We start from the raw sequence: 18,239 nt of genomic DNA on the forward strand, positions 1-18,239 counted from the left end.
CTTACTTTCGGAAAAATATCATCCACACTATTCCGAAGACTTCAAGGGCTGACAAGAGCGAGAATTATCGTACAATCACCTTAACATATCATGCTTCCAAGTCGACAACAAGAATAACAAATAGAAGAGTGAAAAATAAAATTAAAGAGGTGTCAGATGACGATCAGTTTGGCTTTAGGAATAGGTACCAGAGAGGCAGTTCTGGCATTTCGGATGATAATGGAAGGAAGAGAAAAGAAAAATCAAGGCACTTTCATAGGATTTCTCGACATGGGAAAAGCATTCACAGTGTCAAATGGTACCAGATATTCGAAATTCTGAGGAAAATATGGGTAAGCTGTAGAGACAGACGGGTAATATTATACAAAATGTAGAAAAGCCAAGTGGGGATAATAAGACTGGAAGACTAAGAACGAAATGCGAGGTTTAAAAAGGCAGTAATATAGGAATGTATTATTACGCCACCACTGTTCAATTTATACATCTAAGAAGTGGTGGAAATAAAAGAAAGGATCAAGAGTGGAATTAAAATCCAAGGTGAAAGGATATCGACAGTAACATTCGTTGATGATATTACTGCCCTGAGTGAAAGTGAAGAAAAATTACAGGATCTGCTGAATGGAATGAACAGTGTAATGAGAACAGAGTATGGATTGAGAGTAAATCGAAGAAAGACGGAAGTCATGAGAATTAGCATACATCAGAACAGCGAGAAACTTAACATCAAGATTGATGATCATGAAATTGATGAAGTTAACAAATTCTGCTACCTACGCAGCAAGATAACGAGTGCCGGACGGAGCAAGGAGGACATCAAAAGCAGACAAGCACTGGCAAAAGGTGAATTCCTGGTCAAGAGTAGGCCTTAATTTTAGGATGAAATTTCTGAGAATATAATTCTGAAGCATAGCGTAGTATGACAGAGAAACAAGGACTGTGGGAAAACCGAAACAGAATCCAAGCTTTTGAGGTGTGGTGCTAAAGACGATTATTGAAAATTAGATGGTCTGATAAGGTAAGGAATGAGGAGGTTGTGCGCAGAAACGAAGAGGAGAGGAAGCAGGATGATAAGTCATCAGTCTTCTTCTAACTGATTTGTGATTACCGCTGTAGGTCTGAAGACGATCAGGTGATGTTCGAAACCAGTCACCTTTCAGTAAATGTACCTTGAGACCTATACAGTAATAATTATTTTCAAAGATTGTATTTTGATATCTGATATCTCCAATAATGTTTCCAAAAATAATTATTATAAATGTGATCAATAAGTTGTTCTCCCTCTTTCACATTTAGACATGATGGTTCAAAAGAATTTTTAATCGCTCTTTCATCGAATTAAATTTATCAAAATTGTCGATGAAATGCTTTCCAGTGTGAACTTTTAGTGTTGCAAGATGATGGAGAAGACAGGTTTTTCTCGCTTTGTCTCCGTGTTATCTAACACAGACACTAGAGCAGGAAACATATCTAATATGCCCGATCTCAATCGGTTTTGCACAGCACTAATTTCTTTCTCCGATGCTGAAACAGTATGCCAGAGAGTGACTTTTCTCCTTGAAGAGAGAGAATACCTCATTCCTGAGTTCAAACATTCTTATTAGTACTTTGACACCGTGAAAGCTATCGAGCATTACTGAAAAAGAGCAAATGCTTGTATTTATCACGCATCTCCTCCATAGCGCTTTAAAAAGTCTTCAGTTTAAATATTTTGGCTTAATAGCGTTTCTATAAGTGTCTGCAGATCTTCATAAGGGGACGGGGAAAGTTCTGCAGCGTCCAGAGTCTCCAGATGCAGCATGCAGTGAGTCCATACCGCATCAGGAGCTACAGCTTTAACTTTCGCTTGCAGTACACCATGGATTCTAGACATTGAGTGAGTTCCACAGCTGCATGCTCCAATGTACCTATTTTGTGATACCCGTTTAGATTTTTAGAAGAGTACGGATCATGTCAAAAACAGGCTATGAGCTTAGCTGTTTTCTGTATCGGCTCACAGAAAATCAATTATTCTCAAAAGTTAAGCTCACCAATTAAGCTCATCAACGAAATGAACATAAGCAATCAAGTGAGAATCTATATAAATTTCACTCGATTCGTCCACTTGAAGTGCATAACGAGTGCTGTGCTATTTGTCTGTTAGCTGCTCCAGTAAATCTTCTTCTATGCACTATATCATTAGAGGTTGCAGCTACTAACAAGGGAACCTCCCCATCGCACCCCCCTCAGATTTAGTTATAAGTTGGCACAGTGGATAGGCCTTGAAAAACTGAACACAGATCGATCGAGAAAACTGGAAGAAGTTGTGTGGAACTATGAAAAAAATAAACAAAATATACAAACTGAGTAGTAGATAGGCAATATCAAGGCAAATCTGAATAGAGGAGCGCCGTGGTCCCGTGGTTAGCGTAAGCAGCTGCGGGACGAGAGATTAAAAAAGGGGTCCTTGGTTCAAGCCTTCCCTCGAGCGAAAATTTTAATTTTTTATTTTCGGTTTACATAACAAATTCTTATGTTTTCATCACTTTTTTGGGAGTGTCTATCACATTCACAAGAAAACCTAAATCGGGCAAGGTAGAAGAATTTTTTTACCCATTCGCGAAGTGTATATTCCAGTCATGTGACGCACATGCCGTCACCAGTGTCGTATAGAATATATCAGACGTGTTTTCCTGTGGAGGAATCGGTTGACCTATGACCTTGCGATCAAATGTTTTCGGTTCCCATTGGAGAGGCACGTCCTTTCGTCTACTAATCGCACAGTACTGCGGCGCGGTCGCAAAACACAGACACTAAACTTATTACAGTGAACAGAGACGTCAATGAACGAACGGACAGATCATAACTTTGCGAAAATAAAGAAAGTAAAATTTTCACTCGAGGGAAGACTTGAATCCAGGACCTTTCGTTCCGCAGCTGCTCACGCTATCCACGGGACCACGGCGCTCCTGAGTTCACACTATCCTTGATGTTGCGTATCTTGCACATGGGCTATACAGTTAGTATATTTTGCTTATTTTTTCATAGTCCCACACAACTTCTTCCTGTTTTCTCGATTGATCTGAGTTCAGTTTTTCAAGGCCTATCCACTGTGCCATCTTATAACTAAATGTGAGGGGGGTGCGATGGGGAGGTTCCCTTGTAAGCAAATGAGTAACCAAACGTTGTCGATAGTGTATCACTCACTGCTGGTAAAACAAGAGTTTCTGCAACCGTTTCCTTCATTTAGCAGCTATATGCGCAATTTGGTTGTGGTATCCACCAGTATAAAAGCTCCGCACCGAAAAGCGTAGCGTTCCATTACACGACTCTGAGAAAGCATCGTTGGCCGCACTTCTCCGTGCACGGCACACTGCCAACATTGCAGATCGCCTTTGGGCACGCTTCAAACTACAGCGATTGGCCACCCATAACATTCAGCGATTGGGCGCCCAGCCAATAACTGTGGAGCCTTTTTTAACGCCGCTATTGACTCCTACAAGCCAGTTCTCATTGTGCTGTGCTACTCCACAACTCGACAGAGCTACTCTGCGGTGGATCTGTTGTTCGGTGTTGATTTGGCTGCGCTCAGGAGATAGAATACTAATGCTTTTCTGGAACTTGGTCTTTAATGTTCACTAGGCTTAGTATGTCAATGGACTTGTGATTTCCGCCGCAATTCTGCATTTCACTTGTACTGCCTGGACGTTGGTATAACCACCATCAATTTATATAATTTTCCATAAAGTATTCATCTACAACTTCTTTCTTGGTTACAGAGTTATTTGTGACAGTGTTGTGTCAATAAACCGTAGAATGGTGAAATATTTGTTGTGTAGTTCCTTGGTACAATAATATGGCGACGATCGAACAACCATCTACACTGGAAGCTTTACTCACGCAACTCATTTATCAGCAGGACAAGAACCAGAAGCTGCTACTGAATTCCCTCCAACCACTTCTTCAAAGCTTACTGCAGACGCAAGCAACACAGCAAGCGCCGGCTTTTTCCCCTTTGATGAGACATTAGGGGATTAGGAAGCCTACGAAGAAAGATTACTGAGGCATTTACATGCAATCAAGGTAACAGATTCCAGTCTCATGAAATATTTGTTTTTGACTTGGTCAAAGCCTGAGACTTGCCGGCTACTCTGCAAATTGGCCCCCTGATCTAAGCCTTCAAAGATCACCTTTTCAAATGTTCGTTCGTTGCTGACTAAATAGTACCAGCAGTATACCCATGCTATTTCCTCATGGGTAGCATTTACCCAATGCAAGAAACAGGCAAGCCATACACATGGAGAATGATCCGGAGAGTTGCAAGGTTTACGGCGAAAATGTCATTTTGTTACCCCTAAAAGTAAGGAGTGCTATGCAGAAAAAATGATCAGGGACGTGATCACCTCGGGTACTCCAGACAGGTATCTCCAGCACGAGGCACTTTAACTGGAAGACCCGTCATTAGACACAGTTTTGGACTTGGCACAAATTTTTGGAGTGACCCAAGCAGCAGGCTCGTGGATCGACAGAGCAGCCGTTAATGTAAACACATTCGAGGCAGCAGCCAATGGCCGCACTAGTGGCAATTCAGGACGCCGCACCATCAACCAACATCGTCCTCAACCCGTTTACCCCGATCAGACCGGTCTTGGGTATCGAAACGATTGCCGTCATGTCCGGATTGTTTTAAGAAAAACATCGAAGTGAAGACTGTCCTGACAGAGCGCCTATTGCCAAAACTGTTCTGTTAAGCCACTTAGCTGCTGTACTTCGTAAGTCCCATCAGGCAAGACAGCCCCTTGCCCAACAGATATACCATCAAGAGAGCTCCAATAACCTTTTTATAGAAGTGCAAATTACAGAAAAACCAGTTCAATTACAAGCACACACCTGGGCAGCCGTGAGCATTCTGAACTACGGTATGTCTTTGAAACTTGGAGGTCCTCCCTTGCAAGAACCAAAGAGATGTCTAATGGCGTATGATAAACATGCCATCCTAGTACGTGGTCAAGACGAACTGTCAATGACAAATCATAGCGTTACCCACAATGTTACCTTCTTAGTCGTTAACAGTGATTCCGCTGAGAACTTGTTTGGACTCGCCTCTTTTCAGAAATTGGGAATTTCAACAGACGATTCCGTTAATTTGGCATCCAAATATGTTCCGTACTGGGACCTAGAAATTCTCTGCCAGCATTATAAGGACCTTTTCACCCAGGAATTCAGCACTGTAATGGATTTTGAGGCGCACATCGCACTGAAACATAATGCACGATGTCGGTATTTTCGAGCCCACGCCGTTCCGTTAGCTCTCAGACGCCAAGTAAAGGCCGCTTAAGCAGCTTTGTTCCTCTCCGGGGAACATATCGTATTACCGAAATATCTTTCCCGTAGCAGCAACAGAAACCTCCCCCTTGAACCAGTTACACAAAACAGGGGTGCCTTTCAAGTGGACGCTAGCTTGCTAGAGCACCTTCCATAGGTTGAAATCCCAGTTGTTGGCGGCCCCATGCCTCACCCGTTTTGATCCAACAACGCAGATAGTTCTTGCAACAGACGCATGTGATACAGCCGTCGGAGCGACCCTGGCACAAAGGGTGGCGGATAGCTCTCGGCACCCTGTGGCCTATGCACTGAAAACAATGACTGACAGCCAACAAAGGTACTCCCAAATAGGAAAAGAAGCGCTGACCATCACCTTCCCATTCAAGAAACTACACGTTTATGTTTATGACAAACAAAGTTTCATCTCGTGACAGACTTACTAAATTCAGCACCAAAGACTCCAGACAGGATTGCTCACCGACTCCTGAGTTGGGCTTTATTTTCAGAGCACTACAAGTGTGTGAAGCACTTTCACAACACGATTGAGGGTGTCTACCCTGATGTCCTCTCCTGCCTTTGATGGGGATCCGATCCAGAGTTCTACAAAGAAGAAATGCAGTATTTTCACATCGATGAAGAAGTAGAAGCCCCCGTAGATTCTTTCCCCAAAAACAGCTCCCAGGTCGCAGATGCAGATGGTAAGGACGAGGTACTCTAACATGTCCGGAGTCACATAATTAATGGATGGCCAGAACGATCTTTTCCCAAGAACAGCTCCCAGGTCGCAGATGCAGCTGGTAAAGACGAGGTACTCTAACATGTCTGGAGTCACATAATTAATGGATGGCCAGAACGACAACCACCCAAGGTTTCCGCGGCATTCCATCAGATCTTTAATGTCCGCCATCATCTTCTCGTTTCTGACGAGGGACACCCACGAGGAGCATTTCCTCATTCTTTACGTCAGCACGTCCTGCACCTATACACCTAGGTCATTGGGGGGTACTCCAAACTAAACTCCTGGCTCACATGTTCACTTACTGGCCGAACATGAACCAGTAGATTGAAGGACTCACCCAAACATTTCCAAACTGCCAAAGTCATGAGGCAGTCGCACGACTTTCGCCATGCCACGTCAACCACCAACACCATCACTGTCACTGCCATTAAAAAAATAACAAAAGACTTGGTAGCTGGAACTCTGACCGAATTGCTTGTAACTGACAACGGTCCACAATTCCGTAGCGAGGATTTTCGTTACTTCTGTGCCCAGCATGGCATTCGAAACATTCAAATGGCCCCCTTCCATCTGCAATCTAATGGATAAGCCGAGAGAATGGTCCGCACTTTCAAAACTCAGATGGAGAATTACCTATAGGATCATTGCACCGATGTACCACAAACATTTTTTTTGTTTTTTTATCAGTAATAGGTCCACCTCCTCCAGAGACTAAAGTCCTGCGGAACTTCTCCACAGACGGTAGCTACAGCCCCTCTTGAGCTGCTCATGCCGACGCCACAGACAGCATCACCATTACCTGCTTCCAAATTCCGCCGTGGGACCTTGGCGTTTGCCAAAGGATTTGGCTGGCAACTAGCCTAGATTCCAGGAACAATCGTCCAGCACCATGGCCATAAGCTATCTGGGCGTAGCTTCCAGACTGGGAGAATCTGAGACATCGCATTCAACTTCGTCTTCGAATAGTTTCCCAACGGTTTCCTCTGTCCCCCATTCTGCACCACAGTTCCCAGCCACCTAGTTCTTATCCTGCCCCCATTTACCATACCAGTGTAACATTAGACTCATACATGCCTTTTGCCCACAGTTAGCTGACCAACACCAAACCCCAACAAGAGCATCCCCAGACATCAATTATTCCTCAGGCTGCCCTTCCCGGCCACGAGATGTCGCCCGGTCACCAACCACGGGTAATTCCGGATGAAGACGAAGACACGCCTTCTGCTCCACCTGATCCGCTGTCGAGGTCCACACCTTACAACCTTCGCTCCTGGCCAACGCTTTTTCGTCTGTATGCAACGGCGCTGAGGACTCGGAGGAGGACCTCATGGATGGGGCGTTCTTTTGCTGCAGCCTCCTCTCCGCTTACCCAAGGGGGAAGGGGTGTGGCACCCTCTACTATTAGAACATGCGACGCTAGGAAATGCTTCGTTGGCCGCACTTCGTGCGCGGCATGCTGCTAACAATGCAGACCGCCTTCGCGCGCGCTCTTCAAACTATAGCGATTTGCCACCGATAAGTTACACACTGCGGGCGTTGTTTACCATTGATTGTAATTTTCGTGAAGCCAATAATAAATAGTTCCCACCGTACCTTCTCATTTTCACCTCTGAGGTATCTCCCTCTCCTCCGCCATTTGATGAACCACTTGCGTTTCTATTTCTCTCTCTAACTTGCGACCGCTTAATATGAAACGTCCCCTTAGAACAATTTTACACGACTGTGCTGATAAACCTCTTACACTATTTGCTTTTCAAACAGCTGAGCAAAACTGAACGTACTCAAACATTCACTAAAGTGACACACAATATTTTTAGCGCAACGCAATCTGACTATCAAAAATCCCTGCAAAAGAATGGCCCTGAGTAACATTAACCTATACCTTTCAGAAATCACTTACCTCACAAAAATCTCCGTTACTCGAACTACTGCAATACGGCGAGTGCCACTACTGCCAGCTAAATAAAAGATTCAAACTACGGAAGGCACTAACTACTGATAGGGATAGTTAGCAAATGAAAGATATTAATAGAGAACAAACAATGTATTTACCTTAATATTCATAATTGACATCCAGTATTACAAAACTCCGCCATCTCTCTCCCCACATCCACCACTGCTGGCGGCTCACCTCCAACTGCGCAACGCTACGCGCTGTTCACATCCAGCTGCCGCTGCCCAACACTACAATGGCAGGCAACAATGCAAACTAGCCACAGACTGCACACAGCACAGCCAGTGATTTTCATATAGAGCGCTACGTAACGTTGCCAATAAGAAACATAAACTGTCTACATACATTAAAGAAAGCATAAACAGCCTACTTACATAGCCCCCATGCTCCCCACAAAAAATTTTACAAATGGTGTTGGGCACTGGCCAATAAAGATTTGAAAAAATTTTTCACAATAACAGTAACAAAGATATAAAATGCACACACTTATTAATACAATGTTGGTCAAAAGCTAAAATTTTCTCACAGTCCATAAAGATAGTCCTGATCATTCATCATAATAGTAATTACAGTTTTTGTTTTTCACAAAGTCTCATTAGTAAAAGAAATTGCACACAGAAGTAGTGGATTTCCATGCAGTCTTGAAGAAGTAGTGTTGTTCTTCCAACGGAAAGACAGTGCTGACTCTTGACATGCAGACAGGTAATGGGCCACAACAAAGCAAACCCACAGCAGAGTCATTCGAAGTTCTGAAGAAGATTGGTAGGTAGGTCATCACAGAGTAGACCCACTGCAATACGGCGAGCGCCACTACTGCCAGCTTAATATCATCAAAAGTCATAATATATGTAATTTCAAAACTCCGCCATCTCTCTCCTCACATCCACCACTGCTGGCGGCTCACCTCTAACTGCGCAACGCTACGCGCTGTTCACATCCAGCTGCCGCTGCCCAACACTACAATGGCAGGCAACAATGCAAACTAGCCACAGACTGCACACAGCACAGCCAGTGATTTTCATATAGAGCGCTACGTAACGTTGCCAATAAGAAACATAAACTGCCTACTTACATTAAAGAAAGCATAAACAGCCTACTTACAAATACTGCAGTCAAATCTTCCTGACGAAGTTTGAAAGACTGTAAGGAGACATCCAGACACACGTGCCAAAGCTTGTACTGCGCGCAGTAGTTAAGCATACGGTCAGAGTGCAGCCGGCAACTGGCGATTCCGCAGACGGCCAAAATTGCATAGCTCGCCCGATAAATTTACACGTTGCTAAAATATGAGCACGGCTTCGTTATTGTCGATCCCGCCTGGCTTAGTGCCGACGTCATGCGAAATTCAATACAGATGAACATCTTCTTGTCGAAGGAAAAGAAAAACGAAATTGTTTCTTACTAAGAATGGTTTTCTTTCCTGGCACCCTCGCACGCCGTTTGCGCCCCTCCGCCCCTGCCCGCTCCCCCTCACCGGGGGGTTGCGCCCAACCGTTGGAGAGCCACTGCTCTTGGTGCTACCTCCGTTGGGGTTGAGGTGTGGGTTACCATATAACGAGATCTCCTTGAAGAGGCCTTCAACCAGGTAACGCGAGACCGCGTGTTCCTCGTGCTACCTTGAGGTATCTCGACACAGAGAGTGTCCTTCTTTTGCCCTGGCCAGAGTGTTCTCCAGATCTCACACTCACTGAATATGATCATTGTTCGCCGAGAGGCTGGCAGACATTCACCCACCAGCCGCGGAAACTGACGAAGTCTGCCACGCATCACGTATTCGTATCTGTCACGCAGTTTCAGTTCATCTGGAGTGGAAGTCGCATTATAACCTTTCCCTTTGCAGGAACTAGAATCTCTGTGTACTAGGTCTGAAACCTAGTACAGCTGCAAACTGATACAAATTTCATCGTTTATTCAAGCTACTAAACTGACCTACACTGCGCAAGTTAAATTGCGTTGTTTGCCATCCTTCTCGGTGTTACAGATTTAATGACCTTTAATGACCAAAAGTGTAGTTTTGACGCCTTGTTACAAAAAAAGATGGACTTATTCCTCAAGACGTCCTGCCAAGAGACGTGAAAACGCGTGGACTTGGAGCTGGTGACGCTACAACGTAGATTTCCACGCTCCACTACACTGTGGAGCGTGGTATAAAGGCTCTGTAATGTCAGATTTTTGTCTCGTGGAGAGAAACGTGGCCAGTGAGATGCGAAATCGTTTTACGTTACAAACAGAACTTAGAAGGAGCCTTATTTTATGGTGCTAAACATCGCATTTGGTGGATTTTCTTTCACATATAGTGCATGGTGTGAATAAAAGTTGCGAAAGCCAATGATCTGAAAGTGAACACAATTAACATTCTGAAAGTTTTTTTCTGTTATGAAACTCTTAATAAAATATATGAGCGGTGTGCCATTCAGTTAGTAGACTGTTCTGTCTGGCACCCTGGTTCAGTATCGACTATCTCCCTTGCGACCCCATTGCAAATATCTATGAGGAATAGTTTGTATCTGTGGGTTGTGTCCTTAGAAGGTCTTTGTTTGACGATATATATACGTGGTTCACTGGCACGAGGGAAAGGTACGATGTTTGAGGATTGGCGGTAGTGTCGCGACAAGAGGTGGTCACGAGGTCAGGGTGGCCGAGGCCATGCGCTGAGCAATGAGGGTCTGCGCAGAGCGAAGATATCGGAGTACTTCACCAGGGTGAGCGTCGAATACAAGCAGCAGGCCGACATCCAGTCGGTTGGTTGGCAACATTCGTGTCGGATGACCGCTCGTGGCCTGGCTGTCCTCTTCTACCTGCCTTTCATCAGCACCACTCAGTAACCGCTACTACTCACCATGGATCCATGGAACTGCTTGCTGATAAAGGGCAGTTGTAACACCGAAAATGCAGGATGCATAGCACCTGCTACCGATGTATAATTTCTTTTCTTAATTGTACGTAAACATTTGTAATTTAAATATTTTCTTTTAATAAGTAAGGACATTGCTTCACTGTATGTGTAAATTTAGGTAGAAGTCTACATCTACATCTACATTTATACTCCGAAAGCCACCCAAATGTGTGTGGCGGAGGGCACTTCACGTGCCATTGCCGTTACCTCCCTTTCCTGTTCCAGTCGCATACGGTTCACGGGAAGAACGACTGACTTAAAGCCTACGTGCGCGCACGAATGTCCCTAATTTTATATTCGTAATATCCTCTGGAGGTATATGTAGGGGGAAGCAATATATTCGATTCCTCATCCAAAACACACCCTCTCGAAACATGGACGGCAAGCTACACCGCGATGCAGAGCGCCTCTCTTGCAGAGTCTGCCACTTGAAACATCTCCGTAACGCTATCACGCTTACCAAATAACCCTGTGACGAAACGCGCCGCTATTCTTTGGATCTTCCCTATCTCCTCCGTCAACACGACCTGGTAAGGATCCCACACTGATGAGCAATACTCAAGTATAGGTGAAATGAGTTTTTTTAAGCCACCTCCTTTGTTGATGGACTGCATTTTCTAAGGACTTTCCCAATGAATCTCAACCTGGTACCTGCCTTACCAACAATTAATTTTATATGATCATTCCACTTCAAATCGTTCCGCACGCATACTCCCAGATATTTTACACATGTAACTGCTACCAGTGTTTGTTCCGCTATCATATAATCATACAATAAAGGAATCTTCTTTCTATGCATTCGCAATACATTACATTTGTCTATGTTAAGGGTCAGTTGCCACTCTCTGCATCAAGTGCCTATACGCTGCAGATCTTCCTGCATTTCGCAGCAATTTTCTAATGCTGCAACTTGTCTGTATACTACAGCATCATCCGCGAAAAGCCGCATGGAACTTCCGACACTATCTACTAGGTCATTTATATATATTGTGAAAAGCAATGGTCCCATAACACTCCCCTGTGGCACGCCAGAGGTTACTTTAACGTCTGTAGACGTCTCTCCATTGAGAACAACATGCTGTGTTCTGTTTGCTAAAAACTCTTCAGTCCAGCCACAAAGCTGGTCTGATATTCCGTAGGCTCTTACTTTGTTTATCAGGCGAAAGTGCGGAGCTGTATCGAACGCCTTCCGGAAGACAAGGAAAATGGCATTTACCTGGGAGCCTGTATCTAATATTTTTTGGGTATCATGAACAAATAAAGCGAGTTTGGTCTCACACGATCGCTGTTTCCGGTATCCATGTTGATTCCTACTGAGTAGATTCTGGGTTTCCAGAAATGACATGATACGCGAGCAAAAAACATGTTATAAAATTCTACAACAGATCGATGTCAGAGATATAGGCCTATAATTTTGCGCATCTGCTCGACGACCCTTCTTGAAAACTGAAACTACCTGTACTCATTTGGTACCTTCCGTTCCTGTAGAGACTTGCGGTACACGGCTGTTAGAAGGGGGCCATGTTCTTTCGCGTACTCTGTGTAGAATCGAATTGGTATCCCGTCAGGTCCAGTGGACTGTCCTCTGTTGAATGATTTCAGAGCTTTTCTATTCCTTGGACACTTATTTCGATGTCAACATTTTTTGTTCGTGCGAGGATTTAGAGAAGGAACTGCAGTGCGGTATTCCTCTGTGAAACAGCTTTGGAAAAAGGTATTTAGTATTTCAAAAAATCGCTCTGAGCACTATGGGACTCAACTGCTGTGGTCATAAGTCCCCTAGAACTTAGAACTACTTAAACCTAACTAACCTAAGGACATCACACACATCCATAACCGAGGCAGGATTCGAACCTGCGACCGTAGCGGTCGTGCGGTTCCAGACTGTAGCGCCTTTAACCACTCGGCCACTCCGGGCGGCTTTTGTATTTCAGCTTTACGCGTGTCATTCTCTGTTTCAATGCCATTATCACACCAGAGTGTCTGGGTATGCTGTTTTGATCCACTTACTCATTTAACGAAAGACCATCATCTTGTACAGGATTTTGGATGTAAATTGCCCTAGTGGGCTGGTGACCATTAATTATTCCCCTTTCGTTCATTAGTACAAAATAACTTTCATTTTCCAAATTATAGCCCTGTTCGGTTTAAATACTTTTTATTTTTAGTAGACTTTCCGTCAGAAAGGTCGGCTGTACACTTTACTCCTACTTATCGGTATCACTTCTTCGGGAAAGATAGCCTTATCCACTTAGAAAACATCCATTAGCATATACGCGATCCACAGTCATATTTTATATCGCAAGCAGGATAGGCCGATTAGTAAGATGGAGGTTACACAGTGACATTCTGTAATCCTCGTTGTGATTTGTGTCATTATCTACCTGTCCTCTTTATTATTTTCTGGTTTGTACGCGACCCTCAGAGTTTTACAGTCGGCGCTTTGGTCGTAAATATAGGGCGTAGCATTATACTAAGACACTAGTTGTCGTTTGAACATTTGTCCCGCTATTATATTGCCCTTCCTTTCTTGTTTGCACCCGATCATTAATGTTCTAATGACTCAGCTCCTGTTCGTAAATACAGGCGGAACAGTTGTACTAAGGCACAGGTTGCCGTTAAATAAAACAGGGGCCGTGTGGTTAGATTTAGATGTTAACCGGCTCAATTCTTTGATTGTAATTGCATTTCTCAGTCATTAGTTATAATCTGAACAACCTGTCGTACTAAACGGTTTTCGTTGCTGTGTTTGAAAGACCGGTGAATTTTAGCTTGATCTTGTGGTTCCGCCGAGTGAAGTTGTCTTGTAGTAAGTGTTCACAAGTAATGTTTTAAGACGTTCCTTCAGAGCGGCCTTAATGTCTGACAATCAGTTTAACTATGAAAATATTCGACATAAAAGTTTTCTGGGTATGGTAGAGCGTCATAAAATATAAAACTACTGCTGATGGAGGAAAACCAACGTTTCGGCCCGGTTGCAACGGCCCTCTTCTGGGCCTCAGAACAAGGCCGCTGCAACCGGTACCAAACCTAGAAAACTTTTATGTGGACTCTCTCTGGCCGCGGAAGCCTACGCAGTTATATATGAAAATATTAACAGACAACTGCCACCTGGGCTTTAGTCAAAATAGGATTGTCAGAAGGGACTGGTTGGGATACAGTCGCACCTTGGTTGCCGATTGAAATTAAGAGGTTCATTGCTTTGAAGTAAGCCTTATCATTGTCATATTGTTTGCTGATCTGTCTAACCTTTTTAGCACAGGTGCGCATCACAACCCCCGAACCTTCCGAGATACACATTTCAAATTAAAAGTTACGATATCTGTTTTGAGTAATTGAATCACTTTTGTCATCAGTGGTGCTTATATAGTTTTCATGTGTTGCAGAAGGGCATATAATAAGAGAGACTGTGTCCAGAGCGGTAGTAAACACCGCTGTTTCACACAATAACGGGCGGGCTGCAGGTCCGGCCGTCTTGTAATCATTGTCATATTGTTTGCTGTTTTGATTTCTTTTGCAAAAGCTTATTCAACTTAAGGTTTCAGGTCAAAAGAATTTGGCAAATTTGTTCATTTTGTAAAAAAAAATATGGTTATGTATTGGTAAAGATATTAGTTTGTCCTCCCTTCCACGTTCTCCTTAATTCCAGTAAGTACCACGCATCAATATATACAGGGTGATTAAAAAAAAGTTACAAACTGACATTGCACATCGGGGGTACAACAAGGATCAGTAATTACACTGGAACTGGAAGTCAGAAACGTCTCGAGAGGGTGTTACGGTCACGATAGCGTTGCTATACAAACACGGGTAGAGCGCGCGGAGAGCGTAGCCACGCCCGCTGTGAACGAAAAGGGTTCAAATGGCTCTGAGCGCTATGGAACTTCTGAGGTCATCAGTCCCCTATAACTTAGAACTACTTAAACCTAACTAACCTAATGACATCACACACACCAATGCCCGAGGCAGGATTCGAACCTGCGACCGTAGCGGTCGCGTGGTTCTAGACTGTAGCGCCTAGAACCGCTCGAACGAAAAGGGGTGTTACTGTATCGTGCGAAATATCCCGATACGAAGGTCCCGTGGCATGCATTATCCGCCACCCTGCATCGCCGATTGTGCCAAACCTACTCGTTCCATGTGCACAAGCCGCATACTGGTCGCCAACCAACAACACGGACAGTTGCGGAGGGAGAAAGGGTACAGCTTAGCCCGTCAACAAGTACACGAAGTATATGCCGAGCCGCTGACATCCCTCAACCCTCCGTCTGGGCCATTGTACACGACGAAGGACTGCATCCGTTTAATTTCCAACGGGTCCATGCACTGCAGCCGAGGGTATGATGAACGTTCGCGTCCTGCATACGTGGGTGGATGTCAACCCACATGCTACACGTACATATGCTTCAGAATGCAAATTTACCCTTCACGTGTTCGCTGGTGTCGTCCGAGACTGATTAATTGGGGTGTACGTTCTCCCGTACTTATTTAATGGTCGCACGTACGTCGTATACCTGCAAGAAGTTCTGCCGGACATGTTGAATAATGTTCGCACGCCTATTCGTCGCCTCATCGAACTCCAGCACGAAGGAGCCCCCGCACATTTCAGCATACAAGTGAAGACACTGAAACGTCCCCTTAGAACAATTTTACATATGAAATGTCCACTTAGAACAATTGTACAAGACTGTGCTTAACCTGGCACACAATAATTTTAGCGCAACGCAATCTGACTATCTAAAAATCCCTGCAAAAGAATGGCCCTGACAAACATTAAACTATACCTTTTACAAATCACTTACCTCACAAAAATCTTCGCTGCTCGAACTACTGCAATACGGCGAGCGCCACTACTGCCAGCTAAATAAAAGATTCAAACTACTGAAGGCACTAACTACTGATAGGGATAGTTAGCAAATGAAAGATTTTAATAGAGAACAAACACTGTATTTACCTTAATATTCATAATTAACATCCAGTATTACAAAACTCCGCCATCTCTCTCCCCACATCCACCACTGCTGGCGGCTCACCTCCAACTGCCCAGCGCTATGCGCTGTTCGCATCCAGCTATAGCAGTTCATGACAACAATGGCAGACAACAATGCAAATTAGCCACATACTGCACACAGCACAGCCAGTGATTTTCATACAGAGTGCTATGTAACGTTGCCAATAAAAAACTTAAACAGCAAACTTACATAAAGAAAACATAAACAGCCTACTTACATAGCCCATATGAAATGTCCACTTAGAACAATTGTACAAGCCTGTGCTTAACCTGACACACAATATTATTTAGCGCAACGCAATCTGACTTTCAATAACCCCTACAAAACAATGGCCCTGACTAACTTTAACCTATACCTTTTACAAATCACTTACCTCACAAAAATCTTCGCTACTCAAGCTACTGCAATACGGCGAGCGCCACTACTGCCAGCTAAATAAAAGATTCAAACTACTGAAGGCACTAACTACTGATAGGGATAGTTAGCAAATGAAAGATTTTAATAGAGAACAAACACTGTATTTACCTTAATATTCATAATTAACATCCAGTATTACAAAACTCCGCCATCTCTCTCCCCACATCCACCACTGCTGGCGGCTCACCTCCAACTGCCCAGCGCTATGCGCTGTTCGCATCCAGCTATAGCAGTTCATGACAACAATGGCAGACAACAATGCAAATTAGCCACATACTGCACACAGCACAGCCAGTGATTTTCATACAGAGTGCTATGTAACGTTGCCAATAAAAAACATAAACAGCAAACTTACATAAAGAAAACATAAACAGCCTACTTACAACACATCTGAAGGCAACCTTTTCCGGCCGCTGAAATAGTAGCGGTAGGCCAGTCGCATGGACACCACGATCATCCGATGAGCCCCAGCCGATTTTTTCCTGTAGGGGATTTGAATGGCCTTGTGTTTGAAACACCTGTTACATCGCCAGAGGACCTAGTGCGCAGGATTGCTGCGGCAGCATAATGTCTTCGAGATACGCCAGATATCTTTTAGATGGTACACCGTTCAGTTGCAGCGTCGATGCCAGGAGTGCCTCGATAGATTTGGATAAAAGCCTGAGCATCTCCTGCAGTGGTCGTCCATTTGTAGCTTGTGACTAAATAACTGCAACACCATTTAGTAGCCCCGGATGGGCTTTGAGATCCGCCGATTCCTGTGTGATTACTGATCCTTGTTGTATGTCCGATGTGCCATATCTGTTTGTAAATGTTTTTTTGAATCACCTCGTATACCTACGTGGGCAATGGCCTTGTCGCAGTGGTTACACCGGTTCCCGTGAGATCACCGAAGTTAAGCGCTGTCGGGCGTGGTCGGCACTTGGATGGGTGACCATCCGGGCCGCCATGCGCTGTTGCCATTTTTCGGGGTGCACTCAGCCTCGTGATGCCAATTGAGGAGCTAGTCGACCGAATAGTGGCGGCTTCGGTCAAGAATACCATCATAACGACTGAGAGAGCGGTGTGCTGACCCCACGCCCCTTCTATCTGCATCTTCCACTGAGGATGACACGGCGGCCGGATGGTCCCGGTAGGCCACTCGTGGATTGAAGACGAAGTGCTTCATTTTTGTATACCTACGTCTTAGTTTATGAACTGGCTCTTGTTTGTATCTTGCCAGTAAATATATTCGAATAAAATTACAATACTGATTACAACCTTATAATCTATGTGATGCACTATGTTATTTCAGAGTCTTGGTAGTCAATGCAGCGTCGAGAATACTGATAGTACGCACACGCAAACTGACTTTAGACACTACGCCTTAACTATACTCAATTTAAAACCGAAAATAAGAAGAAAATACATTGGAATTAGCGACTAACTTCTGCAGGCATGTATTTCAGAGACGTTGTACGGCATTTCGTAATGTTCTGCCAGCAATTTGCTGTTAAGGCCATCGACGAATACAGAATCTTCACGAATTGCTCCGCTCTTGCTTGCCTACAAATTTAACGTAGCTACCTTACGCGGGTCAAATTTCATAAAGAAACTATGTGGTTTGCAAGCCAGATAAAGCCGACAATGGGCGCTGGAGAGCGCTGAAAGTGCAGATCACGTTAACCAGCTCGTCGCATGTGCCGATGGCGCTGTTTCTAGTCAGGTCGGATGTTCCATCAGCGTCCACGACAATTTTAGCTGCTTCATCCCGTGAGAGGACGCTTAGCAACCGTCAACGGCGACCCGCCTCACGTTTAGGCCCTCTGAGCGGTGTCCGATGATTTGTCCCGGGGATTCAGAACTGGTCCGAGGAGGCTTCCCAGAAGAGACGCATTCGCGGAAGAGGCCCGCCGCGCGCTGAGCGGGAGCACGCCCTCA

The 18,239-nt window shown here is 44.4% G+C and overlaps 1 pseudogene; it reads left to right on the forward strand.

Annotated features, from left to right (window-relative positions):
• Positions 1–17,163: 17,163 nt before the first annotated feature.
• Positions 17,164–17,281, forward strand: LOC126089688 (5S ribosomal RNA; annotated as a pseudogene).
• The last annotated feature ends 958 nt before the right edge of the window (positions 17,282–18,239 follow it).

Source organism: Schistocerca cancellata, chromosome 6 (genome assembly GCF_023864275.1).
Source record: "Schistocerca cancellata isolate TAMUIC-IGC-003103 chromosome 6, iqSchCanc2.1, whole genome shotgun sequence".
NCBI classification, from domain to species: Eukaryota; Metazoa; Arthropoda; class Insecta; order Orthoptera; family Acrididae; genus Schistocerca; species Schistocerca cancellata.